Here is a 15,065-nt window from a genome sequence, read left to right as displayed (position 1 = left end):
TGGGAAGGGAGGAATGTGTTTGTCCTGGTCTCCATGGTAGATCCACAGCCTTGAAAACTGAATAGCATAAGAACTCAATAAATATACTTGAATAAACAAGGTCAGCTTTCAGGAACCAATGAAGAGAAACCCAGAAGGAGAAACCTCTTAGGCATCTGGGGCGCCTAAAATGCAGCTGGGCACCATGCAGCCTTCCCGGTCAGTCCGGGCTGCCCGCACCTCGATGGTTCCCTCTGCGCCTCCTGAGCTGTTTTGTGCGCTTCTCCCAGGCCCTCTGACCTCCGTGCGCACTCTCCACGTTCTGTAGTTCTCCTGCCTCTGGAACATTCTAGTATGTACCTTCTGCTCCCATGTCAGTACGTGGGCTCCAGGCAACCATCCCAGCCAGTGGGCTGCAGGGGACGCAGGTCAGCGGGGGCTAGAACGAGCTGCTGGAGGGGCGCTTCCGAGCCTGCTCCCTCTTTCTTGTTTATATGGAAATGCCACCTTTGAAATGCTGGGTACTCCTGAGTCCCCAGTAAGCCTGGGTCCACAAATGACCTCGATGAGCAGAGTCGGTAGTAGTGCAAAAAAGCAAAATGAATCTTCGCAGGTCTGAGGCACCGCCGGTCTGGGAACCTTGGTTCCCACTCCTTGCGTCGCCCGCACTGACAGCGAGGCTGTCGTCTCCTCCTCCTCCTTTAATTGTGTTTTAAATAAAGCTTTACTAATCCTATAGAACTAAAAAAAAAAACACAAAGCAGAAATTTCAAGATGCTTAAAAGATTGAGCCTTGTCTCATCTCATGTGCTGACCCCTCAGATTATTTAAACCCAAAGAGTACTCGGCACCGTGTGCGCCCAAACTGGGTTCTGGACTCAGCACCTAGATCTCCTGGTGACAACTTCTGTCCCGCTTTCTACTCACTCATTACAAACACGTTTGTTCTGGGTTCTGGACTCAGCACCTAGATCTCCTCCTGGGGACAACTTCTGTCCCGCTTTCTACTCACTCATTACAAACACGTTTGTTCAGAGTGTTTAGGAAGCATCAAACATGCAATGATAACTCTGGTTCTATCAGGAAGCTTGTAATTCAGCAGAATAGAAACATGTCTTCAAGATAGTAATGCTTATGCTCATTCTCAGAGAAAAAGCAGGAGCTCACAAAAAGGAAATAGAGAGGTAGCAGGTACCCATATTAACAGAAACCAGTATTTATTGGGAAAGCCTGGCTGACGATGTGCAATGATGGGCAAAGTGTAACCTTTAACTGGCCCACACCTGCTCCATTACCTGACCCACACCTGTTCCCCTTACCTGACCCACACCTGTTCCCCTTACCTGACCCACCCCTGCTCCCCTCGCGTGGCCCACCCCTGCTCCCCTCGCCTGACCCACACCTGCTCCCCTTACCTGACCCACACCTGTTCCCCTTACCTGACCTCCCCCCGCTCCCCTCGCCTGACCCACACCTGCTCCTCTTACCTGACCCACCCCTGCTCCCCTCGCCTGACCCACCCCTGCTCCTCTTACCTGGCCCACCCCTTCTCCCCTCGCCTGGCCCACACCTGTTCCCCTTACCTGGCCCACCCCTGCTCTTCTTGCCTGGCCCGCCCCTGCTCCCACTCTTGGAGTCGCGGAAGGATCAGAGGAGCCCTGAAAGGCCTCTTCTCCCTGAGGACGAGGCCTCCGCAACAGCTGTACCTCCCCAAAGAAGGAAGAGGTTTTGCTCGGTGCCAGGGACCATCTTAATTAGCAGATTGAAAATCTGCTTGCAACTTAAGGAGAGTTTAGAACATTTTATTACCTAAAAATCACCTGAAATCAAAATCTATGAAATCTGTCAGAGCTTCCTTCTAGAAACAGGAGAATAAAAATGCCCTGCTTCGCACACTGTGAAGGCACAATGTGATGCTACCCTGGGTTTCAGGTGACTCCTGACCCCACCTGACAGTCGGATTCTACCTGTGCTCTGTGAGGACTGATGTAGGTCTATCTCTGCGTGCTCTGCCCAGCAGGTAGAGCATGGCGAGTTGTACATGGATATCTGCTGATTTTTAATTTTCACATGAAAACTATTTCTGCTATTACCCTTGGGCAGTATTTGTAGATTTCAGGCATTTTTTTTAAAAATAAGTGGATAAGAGTTTCTCACCTCCAGTAACACACTGGCTCCGTGACTGCAGAGATGACGGCTTGCAACGCAGTATCGAGGCCTTATCTTGAAGTGTTTGGATTCAGACTTGGGTGTGCAGAAGGCCTAAGTCGCTGCCTACTGTCATAAAATGTGCTGCATAAAATCATAAACCAGCCCTGAGAGCAGCAGTGCCCGCGGCACACGGTCAAGGAGAGAGGGCGGCTGTGTATTTCAGACACTCTGCAGCCCAGTCTCTCCCCAGTTACCAATTGAGGATGATAAACAACCCACGTTTCCTGCACACAGAGGGCCTTAAATCCACGGGGCATATCAAGCCAAGTTCCATGGTGGGTGGAGTGTTACACACACACACACACACACACACAGCGCATATATACACACCACATGTAAACAGTATAATTGTGTATACACACACAAAATAGTGTATATCTATCTCCTATACACACATGTAGTATGTATATATATGTGTGTGTATAAACACACATAATTCATTATTTCTCTATGAAGACTAAGCCAATTTCCCAGCAGGCACCTTGTATCCAGCAAAATCACCATCAGTTGGATTTTTGCCTCCTTAAACCAAGCCCTACATCATTCTTCTTCTCCAACCAGTCAGGAACCTAAAGAAAGAATACAAATCACATTGCTATTTTGAAACGAAAATACTGTCTCAGTAACTGCAGCATGCTCCAGAACGCACGCCGCGGGTGCACGCGCACCCAGCACGCACTCCCCGTAGCAAATCTGGAGGATTTTTGCTCACACGAGTGTACTCTAGACAGCATGACAGGAATACACTGCCACTTCACTTAATGGATTTATCAAATACCTTATTTCATGCTTTCTGCTTTTGATTTATGAATTTTGATCCTGGAGACAAGGACCCTATGAGTATTGATTGTGGAAAATGTCAGACTCACAGAAGTTAATTTCACTCGTACATGTGGAAGTCTCTGATTCTCTGACAGCCCCGTCTACCAGGAATCAGCTGCCGGCTCGAGTGACATGGTGCTGTCACCACGGCAGCTGCCCCACCAGGCAGGCCTCAGACTCACCGCACCATGTATTGAAGTGACACACAAATATGTATCTGCACTTGGGTCCGTGGCGAGGTCGCGGTTGTGGGAAAGATGGAGAAGTCCGATGAGCCGGGAGATGGGGCAGGGTAGGGTCGTGCCAGCCAGCCAGGCAGGTAGGGTGCCATGCCCTCAGGCCTTCATGCTTTTGATTGCAATATGCCTGACAGGATAATGGAATGTCATCTTGCCAGCTCTAGAGCTGGTTAGGGACAGTTTATTTATTGATTGACTTCCTTTGTAAATTATCAATCTTTTTTATACTGCAGTCAATGAGTCATTACTTATGCAATAATATACTAATGTGGTGTCATGCAGCAGACACATCTTTAATCCAGTCTCCTGTGTCTAGGAGGTTGCATATCTAGGAATGAATGGTTTTCTGAGCTGTAGTCTTAAGACTGTAGACACAGGCTAAGCTGCAAGACAGGGACGTCTCGGCAACATTTCACAGGGCTTCATATGGTTCTTCTGATGCTCAGACATTGGTGAGAATGACTATATTGTGAAATAATAAGCATAGACATATTAGGTTAAAAAACAAAAAAAAAGCAAAGTAGAAATATGTGTAACAAACAGATTTTTCTGTTGCAAAGATGGCGAAGCTGCTGAAATCTCAATGGCACCATAACCTTTTAGTCAATAGCTTTTTATTCTTGGCCTAAAGTTTCTGCATCCAAAAGTTAAATATTAAAAACCTTGCTTAAAGCCCCAATAACACCAGCCCCCTATATCATACAACCCTTGAAGATGGGAACACTGACTTTTAATGAATATTAACTCCTTTTAAGACTCAGTTCTGCACTCTGAACACAGAAAATAATTGTCTTTTATTTTGTTTTTAATTGACACACAATGTGCTATGTACTATGGGGTACAATTTCAATCTATGAATGCATTATGTAATAACTGAATCAGGGTGCTCAGCATATCCATCATCTCATGCATTTATCATTTGTGGTGATAACACTGAAAATCTTCTAACTGTGTGGCAATATATGATATAATATTACATCCTCCTATGCTAGAATATAAGAACTAATTCCTCCTATCTAACTGTGACTTTGTACCTGTTAGCTCCTCCCCAGCCCCTGATAATCAGTATTCTACCTTCTACCTTCTTTAGCTTACAAATATGACTGAGAAAATGTGGTATTTGTCTTTCTGTGCCTGGTTTATTTCACTCAGCGTAATGTCCTCCAGGTTCATCCACATTGCTGCAAGTGACAGGATTCTTTTGAAGGCTGAAGAGTATTCCAAGGAGTATGTATCATAGTTTCTTTATCCACTTATCCACTGATGGACACGTAGCTTGGTTTCGTACCTCGGCTATTGTGAATTGTGCTGACATAAACATGGGAGTGCAGGTATCTCTTCAACATACCTGTTTAATTTCCTCTGGATATATACCCGGTAGTGGAATTGCTGGACCGTATGGTAAGTCCTATTTCTAATTTTTTAAAGAGCTTCCATACTGAGTTCCATACTGGCTTACATTCTCAACAACAGTGTATAAGATTTCTCCACATAGATGCCAGCATTTATTATTTTTTGTCTTTTTGATGATAGCTATTCTAGTTGAAATGAGGTGGTATCTCATTGTGGTTTTGATTTGCGTTGCCCTGATGATTAGTGATGTCGAACTTTTTGTTCCTATGTTTGTTGGCCTCTTGTGTGTCTTCCTTTGACAAACGTGTGTCCAGGTCTTTTCCTCATTTTTACCTTAAATCATTACTATTATATGCTATTGAGTTGTTTGAGCTCCTTATGTATTTTTAGTATTAACCTTTGTGAGATGCATAGTTTGCAAATGTTTTCTCCTGTTTGGTGGGTTACCTTTCACTTTTGATTGTCTTCTTTTCCGTGAAGAAGATTTTGTTTAATGCTAGTCTGTTTGTGTTTTTTGCTTTTATTGCCTGTAATTTTGCCTTAAAAAATATTTGCCTAGACCAATGTCATAAAGTATTTTCTCTAAGTTTTCTTCTTGTACTTTTATATTTCAAGCTCTTATGTTTGAGTTTTTATTCTACTTTGAATTGTTTTTAGTATATGATGAAATAAAAAGGTCTAGGATCATTATTTTGCACGTGGATATCCATTTTTCCCAGCACTATTTATTGAAGAGACTGTCCTTTCCCTAATATATGTTTGGTGCCTTTGTCAAAAAACAGTTTAGTTTATGTGTCTATTTTTATGCCACTACAATGATGTTTTGTGAGCCCAGAAGATATTAAAACTATTTAACAACCAAATTTGAAATGTATTCAATGCTGTGATGAAATAATAAGGCAACATATTTATTTTTGTTCAGGAACACAAGGTTAAGCAACTTGAGAACCAAAGATGTAAACATTGCTGACATTTAATTTATTTACTTCATAAGTCGTATGTTCTCTGATAACTCTGAAATTCCTAGGCTATTTGTTCTTTTAAATACTTTTCTTGACTGTTTGCATACATATGAAAATGGGGAAAATATTAAATTTATGGAGATATTTCACATTATTACATGATGATGTAGTTTTCTCAAGAGGGAAAGTATTTTCAGTTGAAGCTAAAAATTAACCAATGAGCTGTGACATGCAGCTCCAGGTAAATGGACTCACCACCCCCGAAGTGCGCCAACCAACGTTTCCAGCGTCCTTCCGGTGGTCTTTCAGCTCTCTAGCAACCCTGGGGTGCCAGGCAGTGTTTGTTTGGATTTTAACATGAATATTATTTGCTATAGACCTGAAATGTAATAACAGTCTAATCATTGCTTGCCATTTCCATCGCTGTGTTATGTAAAGTGCTTCTTTTCAGGTGCTCCGTGTTTAGGATTTAGTCTCTATTCGGTTTGGGTTTCTTCTTGGGGCCCATCCTGTACTGTTGTCATGAACGTCAGTTGTTCTAGGGAGGGGCTCAAGTAGTGCAGACATAACACAGTTACCTCAGTATTTATAAAATGACACGGACCAGTGTCAGAATCGTTTATAAAAGTGTAAGCACCTTTTTCTGCATTATTTGCTAATAAATCTTTATTGACCTACAATAAACTGTGCATATTTGAAGTGTACAATGTGATAAATGTGAATCTTGTTACACACCTATGAGACAATGACTGCAATCATGACAATAAACGTCACCTCCCAGGGCTGGCTTGTGTATCTTCCCAAACGTTCCCGTCACGGCCGCCGCTCTCTCCCTCCCCACTCCCAGGTAATCACCAATCTCCTCATATCATTCTAGATTGGTTTGCATTTTTGTGGACTTAAATCAAGGGAATCATTGCCACAGCATACCCTCCCTCCCTCGCTTCCGCCCTCTTTCTTTCTTTCTTTCATTCTTTCTCTCTCTTTCTTTCCTTTCCTTCTCTCTTTTTTCTTTCCTCTTTCTTTCCTTCTCTTTCTTTCTTTCTTTCTTTCCTCCTGTCTTCTTAACTCAGCATACTTATTTCGAGGTCTATCCATGTTGCTGCATAGTCACTTCCTTTTTATTGTGGAATAGAATTTAATTTGCATGAACACACCACAATTTGCTTATTCGTCTTCTGTGAACATTTGGGTTGTTTCCAATTTTTAGCTATTAAAAAGTAGAGCTACCATGGAAATTCATGTTCATGTCTTTGTATAGACACACACTTTCTTTTCTCTTGGGTAAATACCTAGAAAAAAGCATGGCCGGATCACATGGTAGGTGTATGTTTACCTTTTACAGGCACTGCCACATGGCATCTTAAGTTGGATGCACCATTTACATTCCCACGAACAATGTTTGTATGTGAGTTCTACGTGCTCCTCCTCCTCCCCAAAACCCAGTGTGGTCAGACTTGCTGGTATGTAGAAAAGCAGTCACATATAGAAAAACAATTGTTTTGTGTGTGTGTTGATCTTGAATCTTACAACCCTGCTAAATTTATTTATTAGTTATAACAGCTCATTGTAGATTGCACTGGGCTTCCTGCATAGAAGATCATGTTGAATGCAAACGCCTAATCTGGATAACTTTCCTTTATTTTTCCTGTGTCACCGTACAAGTGAGAACCCTAGCACAATGTTGAAAACAGATAATGAGAGAACACATTCTTACCTGGTTCTGTTAGTCTTTCATGTTTAAGCATGATGTTAGTTAAAATTTTTCTGTAGATACCCTCTATCTGGTTAAAGGAATCTAGCCCTGGCTGGCTAAAAGTGTTTGTCAACAGTGGATGTCGGATTTGCCAAACGATTTTTTCTGCATTTATAAAGATAACGCTTGCTCTAATCTTTATTATTTCTTATCTTCTGCTTACTTTGTATTTAATTTGTCCTTCTTTTATCTATTTTATTAAGGCATAAGGCCATTCTTTTTTCTTTTCTTTTTTCCAATGTATGCCTGTAATGCTGTTCATTTCAGCCTACATGTAACTTCAGCAGCATCACATAATTTTAATATAATGCATTTTCTAGTTTCTGGTTTGCCTTTTGACTTTTGTCTTTGACCCAGTTTTTCGTTAGTTTGTTCTTTCAGTTACTGATTCTAAGTTAATTCTGCTCTTGCCAGAGAGACTAACTGGTGTTATTTGAGTCTTTTAAAGTATATTCAGGCTTTTTAGTGACTTGATATATAAGCTATCTTGATAAATGCTCTGTGTGCATTTGCAAAGAATATATATTCTGCTGTAGTTGGGTGAAATGCTGGATTAATATCATGAGGTCAAATTTGTCCAGTCAAATAGTATGAGTCCAGTATGATTTTCTGCTTAATAGGGTACCGAAGTCTCTTACTATAGTTGTTGATTTATCTATTTTTCCTTACGGTGCCACCAGTTTTGGCTTTACATATTTTGAAGCTATGTTATTAGATGCATAGATGTTTAGAATTGTTATGTCCTCCTGTCCAACTAGGGTTTTATCATTATGAAATGACTTAACTCTGTCAATATTCTTTTTACTGTAGTCTACTTTTATATTTGTATGCCCACAACAGCTTTCTTCTGATACATGTTAGCATGGTGTATCATTTTCCATCTTTTGGTTTTTAATCTATTTGTGCCTTTATATTTGCATTGTATGTGTGAGTGTGTGTGTGTGCACGTGTGTGTGTATGTTGTGGGCAGAATATCCAAGCTAACAATCTCTTTTTATTATAGCTTTTTCTATCCAATCTGACAGTCTCTGTCTTTTTACTATGTCATTTAGACCAATCACAGTTGATATGATTGTTGCTGTTGTTAGAGCTATCTCTCCGCTGGCTGTTTGTTCCCTATGTGACTAATTTGTCTCTGTTCTCCATCCACTTATTTTTCTGACTTTATGTGTATTAAATGAGCCTATTTTATGATTTTATTTGTCTTGACTTATGAGCTATAACTCTTTGCTATTGAAGGGGTTGCTTTAGGTTTTATAGTATATATATGCTATATATATATATATACACACTATAAAATATATATATACACATATATATGTGTGTGTGTGTATACATATATATATATATATATATATGTAATAGGCAGAATAATGGCCTCCCAAAGATGTTTGTGTAATAATCTCTGAAAGCTGTGCGTATAGCATGTGACATAACTAAGAGAATGGATGGAAGACAGCCACGAGCCAAGGAATGCAGGCAGCCTCTGGATGCTGAAAAGGGCAAGAAAACACCTTTTCCATGACAGTCGCTAACAGGAAACTCAGCCCTGCCAAGGCCTGGATTTTAGCCACATGAGATTTTTTTAGGCGTATGGCCCCCATAACTACTAGACGATAGATTTATGTTGCTGTCCATCACCGAAGTACTTCTGGTAATTTGTCATAGCAGCAATAAGAAACAAACACAGCATACACCCTTAATTTACCATTATCTTTAAATGTCATTATGTCATTTAACATAAGGACCTATGAGAGTTTACTTTCATTGCTCCTCTTCCAGACTGTGTGCTATTCTTGTCATAAGTTTAGTTTAACATTACATTGTCATTATTTTTTGTCTCAGCCAAATATTTTTCAAAGAGATTTAAATTAGAAAAAAAATTATAGATTTACCTATGTACACACGATTTCATGTGTCTTTCAATGTTGTTCTATGTAGACTCATATCTGAAATTTCTTATTACTATTTCTTAAAGTTCACTTATCCAGTGATGAATTTGGTTGACTTTCAGACGTCTGGAAAAAATCTTGATTTTTGCCTTCAGTTTTGAAAAATATTTTTGCTAGGCGGAGAACCTAGATTCAGTCTTACCCCAAAAAACTTTAAAGGTATTGCTTCTGCCGTAAAACTGTTCCTCTTATCTGTGTTCTTCTGTAACACATTTCTCTTTTAATATAATATATTACACTATAATGATATTTTTTACTTTAAGATTTCTCTCTCTATGAGTTTTAAGCAATTTTTTAATGCTGTGCCTTGTATTCCTCCTCCCTTTTTTATCTTGATTTTGCTGAGTTTCTTGGACCTGCAGGCATATTGTTCACCAAATCCTTGGAGGTTTTGGGGCATTTTGTAGTGCATGGAAAGGGTACCCGAGGGGGTCCCTCTGCAGACCTCCCAAAGTCTCCCTCTGTGCAGACCTCTCTTGTCTGGACCTCTGGCCATGAAATCCTGCCACCGTGGTCTCCCCAGGTGCTCAGCCCTACCTCCTCAGCTCAGGGAGGCCACCGAGCTCCCCACAGCCCCTCCCAAGGCCATGGCCTGTAAACTCTCTCGAGGCAGTGAACTGCAGAAAACGCAGGACTTACTTCATTAGTTTCCTATTTAATGGCAGTGATCAATGCATTTTACTGCCTGATGGCCAGTGCCTGGAAAGCCACAGTTTCACATATTTTGTCTGCTTTTTGGCTGTGCAGGCGGGAGGATAAATCTCGTCCCTGTCACCCCAGCTGAAGCAACCCTTCCTCCCTGTGTGCTCTGACCGCCGATTTCAACACATTCTCCAAGATTCACAACCGCTACTGCAGATGAAAGATGGGAGTAGGAATAAGGAAAGAAAAATATTTAATTTAAAAATAAGGAAAATGTTATAGATATTAGCAGAAGGTATTGCAAATAAATAATCTATTTCCTAGGAAAAGAAGAGTTGCATCATTTATAGCATTCACCGATAATAAACAAGAGCGTACACTAATCAAACTCTGACAAGTATCTAGTACATGTGAGGCTGGCTGCGTCGCAGAGCGTTCAGACACACCCCCTCCCCTCACGGGAGTTTGAAACGCCTCCTCCCCTTGCCGGGAGCTCGGACACGCCTCCTCCCCTTGCTGGGAGCTTGGACACACCTCCTCCCCCCGCCATCCCCTGCCCTGGGAGCCCAGAAGAAAAGCCCAGAAGAAAAGACCTAACTGATACCATTTTGTCCCATCCAGGACCCACTCCCTACCTACCATTTTGTCCTATCCAGGCCCCACTCCGTGCCTGCCATTTTATCTTCTCCAGGCCCCACCCCATGCCTGCCATTTTGTCTTCCTGCCTACTATTTTGTCCTATCTGGGCCCCACTCCCCTCCATTTTGTTCCATCCGGGTCCCACTCCCCGCCATTTTGTCCCACTCACCTTGGGTACAGCCAATCAAGCGCCTCCACTCCCTATAAAACCCCGTGCCTGAGAGGAGTCCGCGCGACTTGTCTGGCCCCTCCTGTTGGACCGCAGAACCTCACCCGGGAGCCTGAATAAATTCCCTTGCATTGGATTATTTTCGTGCTGGCCTCAGTTTCTTCATTTTATCCTCGGCGAGAACAGGCCTTACAGTACATTTATTAAAAGCTCCAGGTAATACATACCGATTTCTAAGTTTACTTTAAAACTTCCTTGCTTTCTCTAGGATTATGAGCAGCACGCTGAAATGTTCACTGTCTGCAACTGTGCCTGCTGTCTTTCATTTGGAGAACATGTTTTAATGAACATGACTGTGATACGTTAGATAAGCATGGGAAGCACTCCAGGAGAAGGGTGTGGGCACCAGTCCTGCTTGGCTTTGGAGCAGTCACGTGGCTTTGGCCAGGGTACTAGGCCAGGAGGGCCTCAGCCTCAGGCATAAATGGAGGTTTCTCTCAGTCAACTGCCATTGTCACAGCTCTCGGAAGATTTGGTAGATGCAGGCGTAGACTTGTGAACCAATTCTGGCCAATGAGCCACTAAAAGAAGATTGTTGGGAATGCTTTGTAAACTATTCCCTAGTTTGATGAAGAAGGCACATGGAAGCAATGGGTTATTTTGCCTCTGCATGGACTTGGGCCTTGACCACAGGGACACCTGGGGCCAGCCTAGGGCTGGGGAGAACTTGGCCACCAAGAGCGGCTTCTAAGCCACCGAATGAATTAACCCTGGCATCACTGACTCCAGCCGTCTCGCTGCATGAACGATCATTCGAGTCAGTGGAATCACTCGCTCTTGTTTTTTCTGTAACACGCCGGTCAGGATGCTGCAAGCTGGCTTAACAAAAGCGAAAGGCGATCCGCAGCAGCTGGCTTCCGTCTCTCCTCTGTGCCTCCACAGCCATGTTTTACGTTCACAAAGCAGAGACTCGTGTAAGGAGCCTGCACAGCGTGTCAATAACTGTGGACATCGGGTTTCCCCGTAATGCTTCGGCCTCAATCTCCTCACGTGGAAGCAAATACTTGGAAATAAACAAATGTGTGGACGTCAGGCCGCACCTTCATGCTTGGGCCTCGGTTTCTTCACGGGGACTGATCACACCAGAGTCTTGGAAGGAACCACTCAACGCTGTCAACCTTTTACAAGACGCAGAGCACAACATAAATGCTAAGTAATGGCATGAGCAACTCCATCTTGTTTAAAGCCACACTAGATGAATTGTCAAATGTAGGGGACATGAGGCTTGTTTTAATTTTAAAAAAATTTTTAGGTGTACTTCAATTTTCAAAAGGCCTTTTTGAGTGCCATTAAATTTTATAATTATAGCTGTCGACCTGCAATTACTAGCTGTGTTTTTTTCAGAAATGGTAAAGATAAGGAAGTTAAAGGAAATTCCATCAATTCTGAAATAAATTTAGGCTACACGGCTCTCCCATTTACTGTACCAAGTATTGTATAATTGACATGTATCTGTCTTACCAGTAAGGTATCACAAAGGGCTTTGCATAAACACTCACATTGCAAATGAATATGAAAGAAATACTTTCTGGGCATGGAACATCAGCCAGTTAAGAAAATCTCTTTTGGTTACACCTTAGTTATGGTTTCCACAAAGCCCTGAGTTCCAGAAATTCTCTTTCATGTAACCAAGTGATGGGAATCCCATTTTAAGCACTAGGATTCCAGGAACTGCAAAGCAAAGCTGTCAAATCTGTTGACTGGAGGGGACAGCAGTGGTGACCTCCACACCGCCCTGTCCTTCTCCCTGCTTTCTGTGGGGGTGGTCCTGGGAAGCTTCCCCGTCATCAGATCTAAGGCTCTCATCTATTCCAAACCATCCCACTTGCCACTGGCATCATTTAAACGTGTTCATCATACCCAGGTCTAAGTGACTCTCAAAATGTTTCCTAGGTGAGCGGGGAAAGTGGATCTCTCATGTTAGATGTAAACAAAGCCGGGACACCAGCCTGCAGCCACAACCATGTGCAGCTTGGACGTGCAGAGTCACCTTGGAGGGAGACAGGGTCAAGGTGGGCATGGTGGCAGGTGAAGCTGGCTGTCAGCCTGCCCTCCCCACAGTCTTCTTACTAACACATGCCAAGAAAGACTCTGTCTCCTGTGTTAGTTACTTTTGAAGGGCCTACTTTTTATTTTGGGGGTGATATTATGGCAGAATAGATTAGCATCTCAGAAACACAGAAGATTTTCAGTATTTTAAGAATAGCAATACAGAAATTAATCCATACAGGCAGAAGAGAACATAAAATCTTTGTAATGAGTATTCGGTACTTTGGAAACCACAATTCTATGCATACTAGACCACACCTAAGTTAAATGAAATCAAAATGTAACCTCGCGCTGCCTCTCCTCCACCTTCACTTCTGGAAAGCATTCCCGGCACTCACGGCCAGCCTGACCCCAGGCTTTGCGTGGGGCAGGTCTATGCAAACCTGCCCTAAAGTCCGAGGGAGCTGAGAGGCCAAAGAAGGAGACTGACACATCAACTTCCTTGGAAAGAAATGTTCATAGGGACTTACAAGCAGAAGCCACGTCACATAGCTGGGATATGTGTCCCCCATCAAATGCCATGTTGAAATGCAATCCCCATCACTGGAGGTGGGGCCTGGTGGGAGTGACTGGATCATGGGGGTGGATTTCTCGCGAATGTTTAGCCCCATCCCCTTGGTGCTGTCCCCAGGGTAGCAAGTGGGTTCTCTTGAGAGCTGGTGGTTTAAAAGTGTGTGGGACCTTCCCTCCCCCACCCCCCATTGCTCCTGCTTCCTCATCACTTTCCGCCATGATTGGAAGCCTCCTGAGGTCTCCCCAGAAGCAGATGCCACCATGCCTTCTGTACAGCTTGCAGAACTGTGAGCCAATCAAACCTCATTTCTTCTAAATTATCCAGTCTCAGATATTTCCTCATAGCATGCAAAGAACGGCCTCACGCACCATGTCTGTGTCTCTGGCAGCGGTGAGACCTCTGTGCTGTTACCCCAGACCCAGGGCTCATACACCATAGCGGGGGATGGTTCAGAAGGGATGAAGATGACAACCGAAGTGCAATACCATCAAGATTGTTGGACCAAAGGGCAGGATTTGTGATAAGTACATGCCCTGACACAAGGAACAATAGATAAACTGGAAATCCTGGAGGCCTTCTTGAAAGAGGGGCTAATGAGAAGCCAACATGGTGGATTCATGTCCAAGATGGAGCTCCTTTTGCTGACACGCCAGGCAAACCCCTGCCCCAAACTTGGGCGTCGTTCATGGTATCTCTCTTCCAGGAAGAGTTTCCTTGCTGGATTGCCACTAGCATTAGTTTCAATGTATTCAGAAGATATTTAAAGTAGTGGATGGATGGGCTCCTTCTATTTTATGCCTCAGTTCTGCTGTGCACATGTGGACCTTCTGCACCACGACGACTCTGCTGTCCCTCTGTCCTCCCGCCGTCCGCACCAGACTCTGAGCAGTCTGAGAGTAAGGAATCTGTTTGATTTCTTATCATCCTGAATAAGCATCATGCTTGACACATAATAGGTACTCAATAATTAACTGTGGAGTAATAAATAAATGAACAAATGCCCTAATGCATGAATGAGCACTTGGCTGATGGCAACAAAGAATGCAGAATGTTGATGGGACACACCTACTGTCGTCAATGTCATAATTTCCGAAATGCTGAGGATTCATGCTGTGACTTCACAGGAAAGAGCTTTAAGCGTAGTTGGAGTTTGCAAATCTTGGGCGCATGACCCAAAGGTAATTAGCTATGAGACTGCGCACTGATGTAGATTGGCAGGAGGTGTAAAAAGGTGTAGAAAAGCCAGAGATGCTCTCCTAGGTTCTGATGCCGACGGCGATGAGCTTCCCCAGAAAGGACTGAAACACCACGGGGCTTTCTCTGTGGCTCGAGGGTGGACAGTCTGCACCAGTCACAGCGCTTGCTGCTCCCTTTCGGTGTCCGGTCCCGTGTGTGGATTCCTCATTCGAAACAGCTGTTAGCTACCGTGGGTGTCACCGCTGTGTTTCCACAGTGCAGACTTTCCAGCTCAGACTGGGCCTGTGTGCTAAGCTCCTTCGTGAGATTGGAGCAACCTGAGACTTTCTTTACTTTTACGTCTCCCTGACCCACCTGATACCAAGTCTGCACTCAATAAATAATCGCTGAATAAAAAATAAGTGAACATATGCCAAAGCATCCACATTAACGTATTGGCTACTTTCTTTGCAGAAGCATTTATGTTTCATCAAATAATGGCTGAGAGTGCCTGGGATGACACCTGTGTTAACGACGCCCCG

Source organism: Aotus nancymaae, unplaced genomic scaffold, assembly GCF_030222135.1.
Source record: "Aotus nancymaae isolate 86718 unplaced genomic scaffold, 86718_ANA_hifiasm-v0.15.2.pri h1tg000020l, whole genome shotgun sequence".
Classification (NCBI taxonomy): Eukaryota; Metazoa; Chordata; class Mammalia; order Primates; family Aotidae; genus Aotus; species Aotus nancymaae.
The sequence above is the reverse complement of the archived record's forward strand: the minus strand, read 5'-3'. Positions refer to the sequence as shown.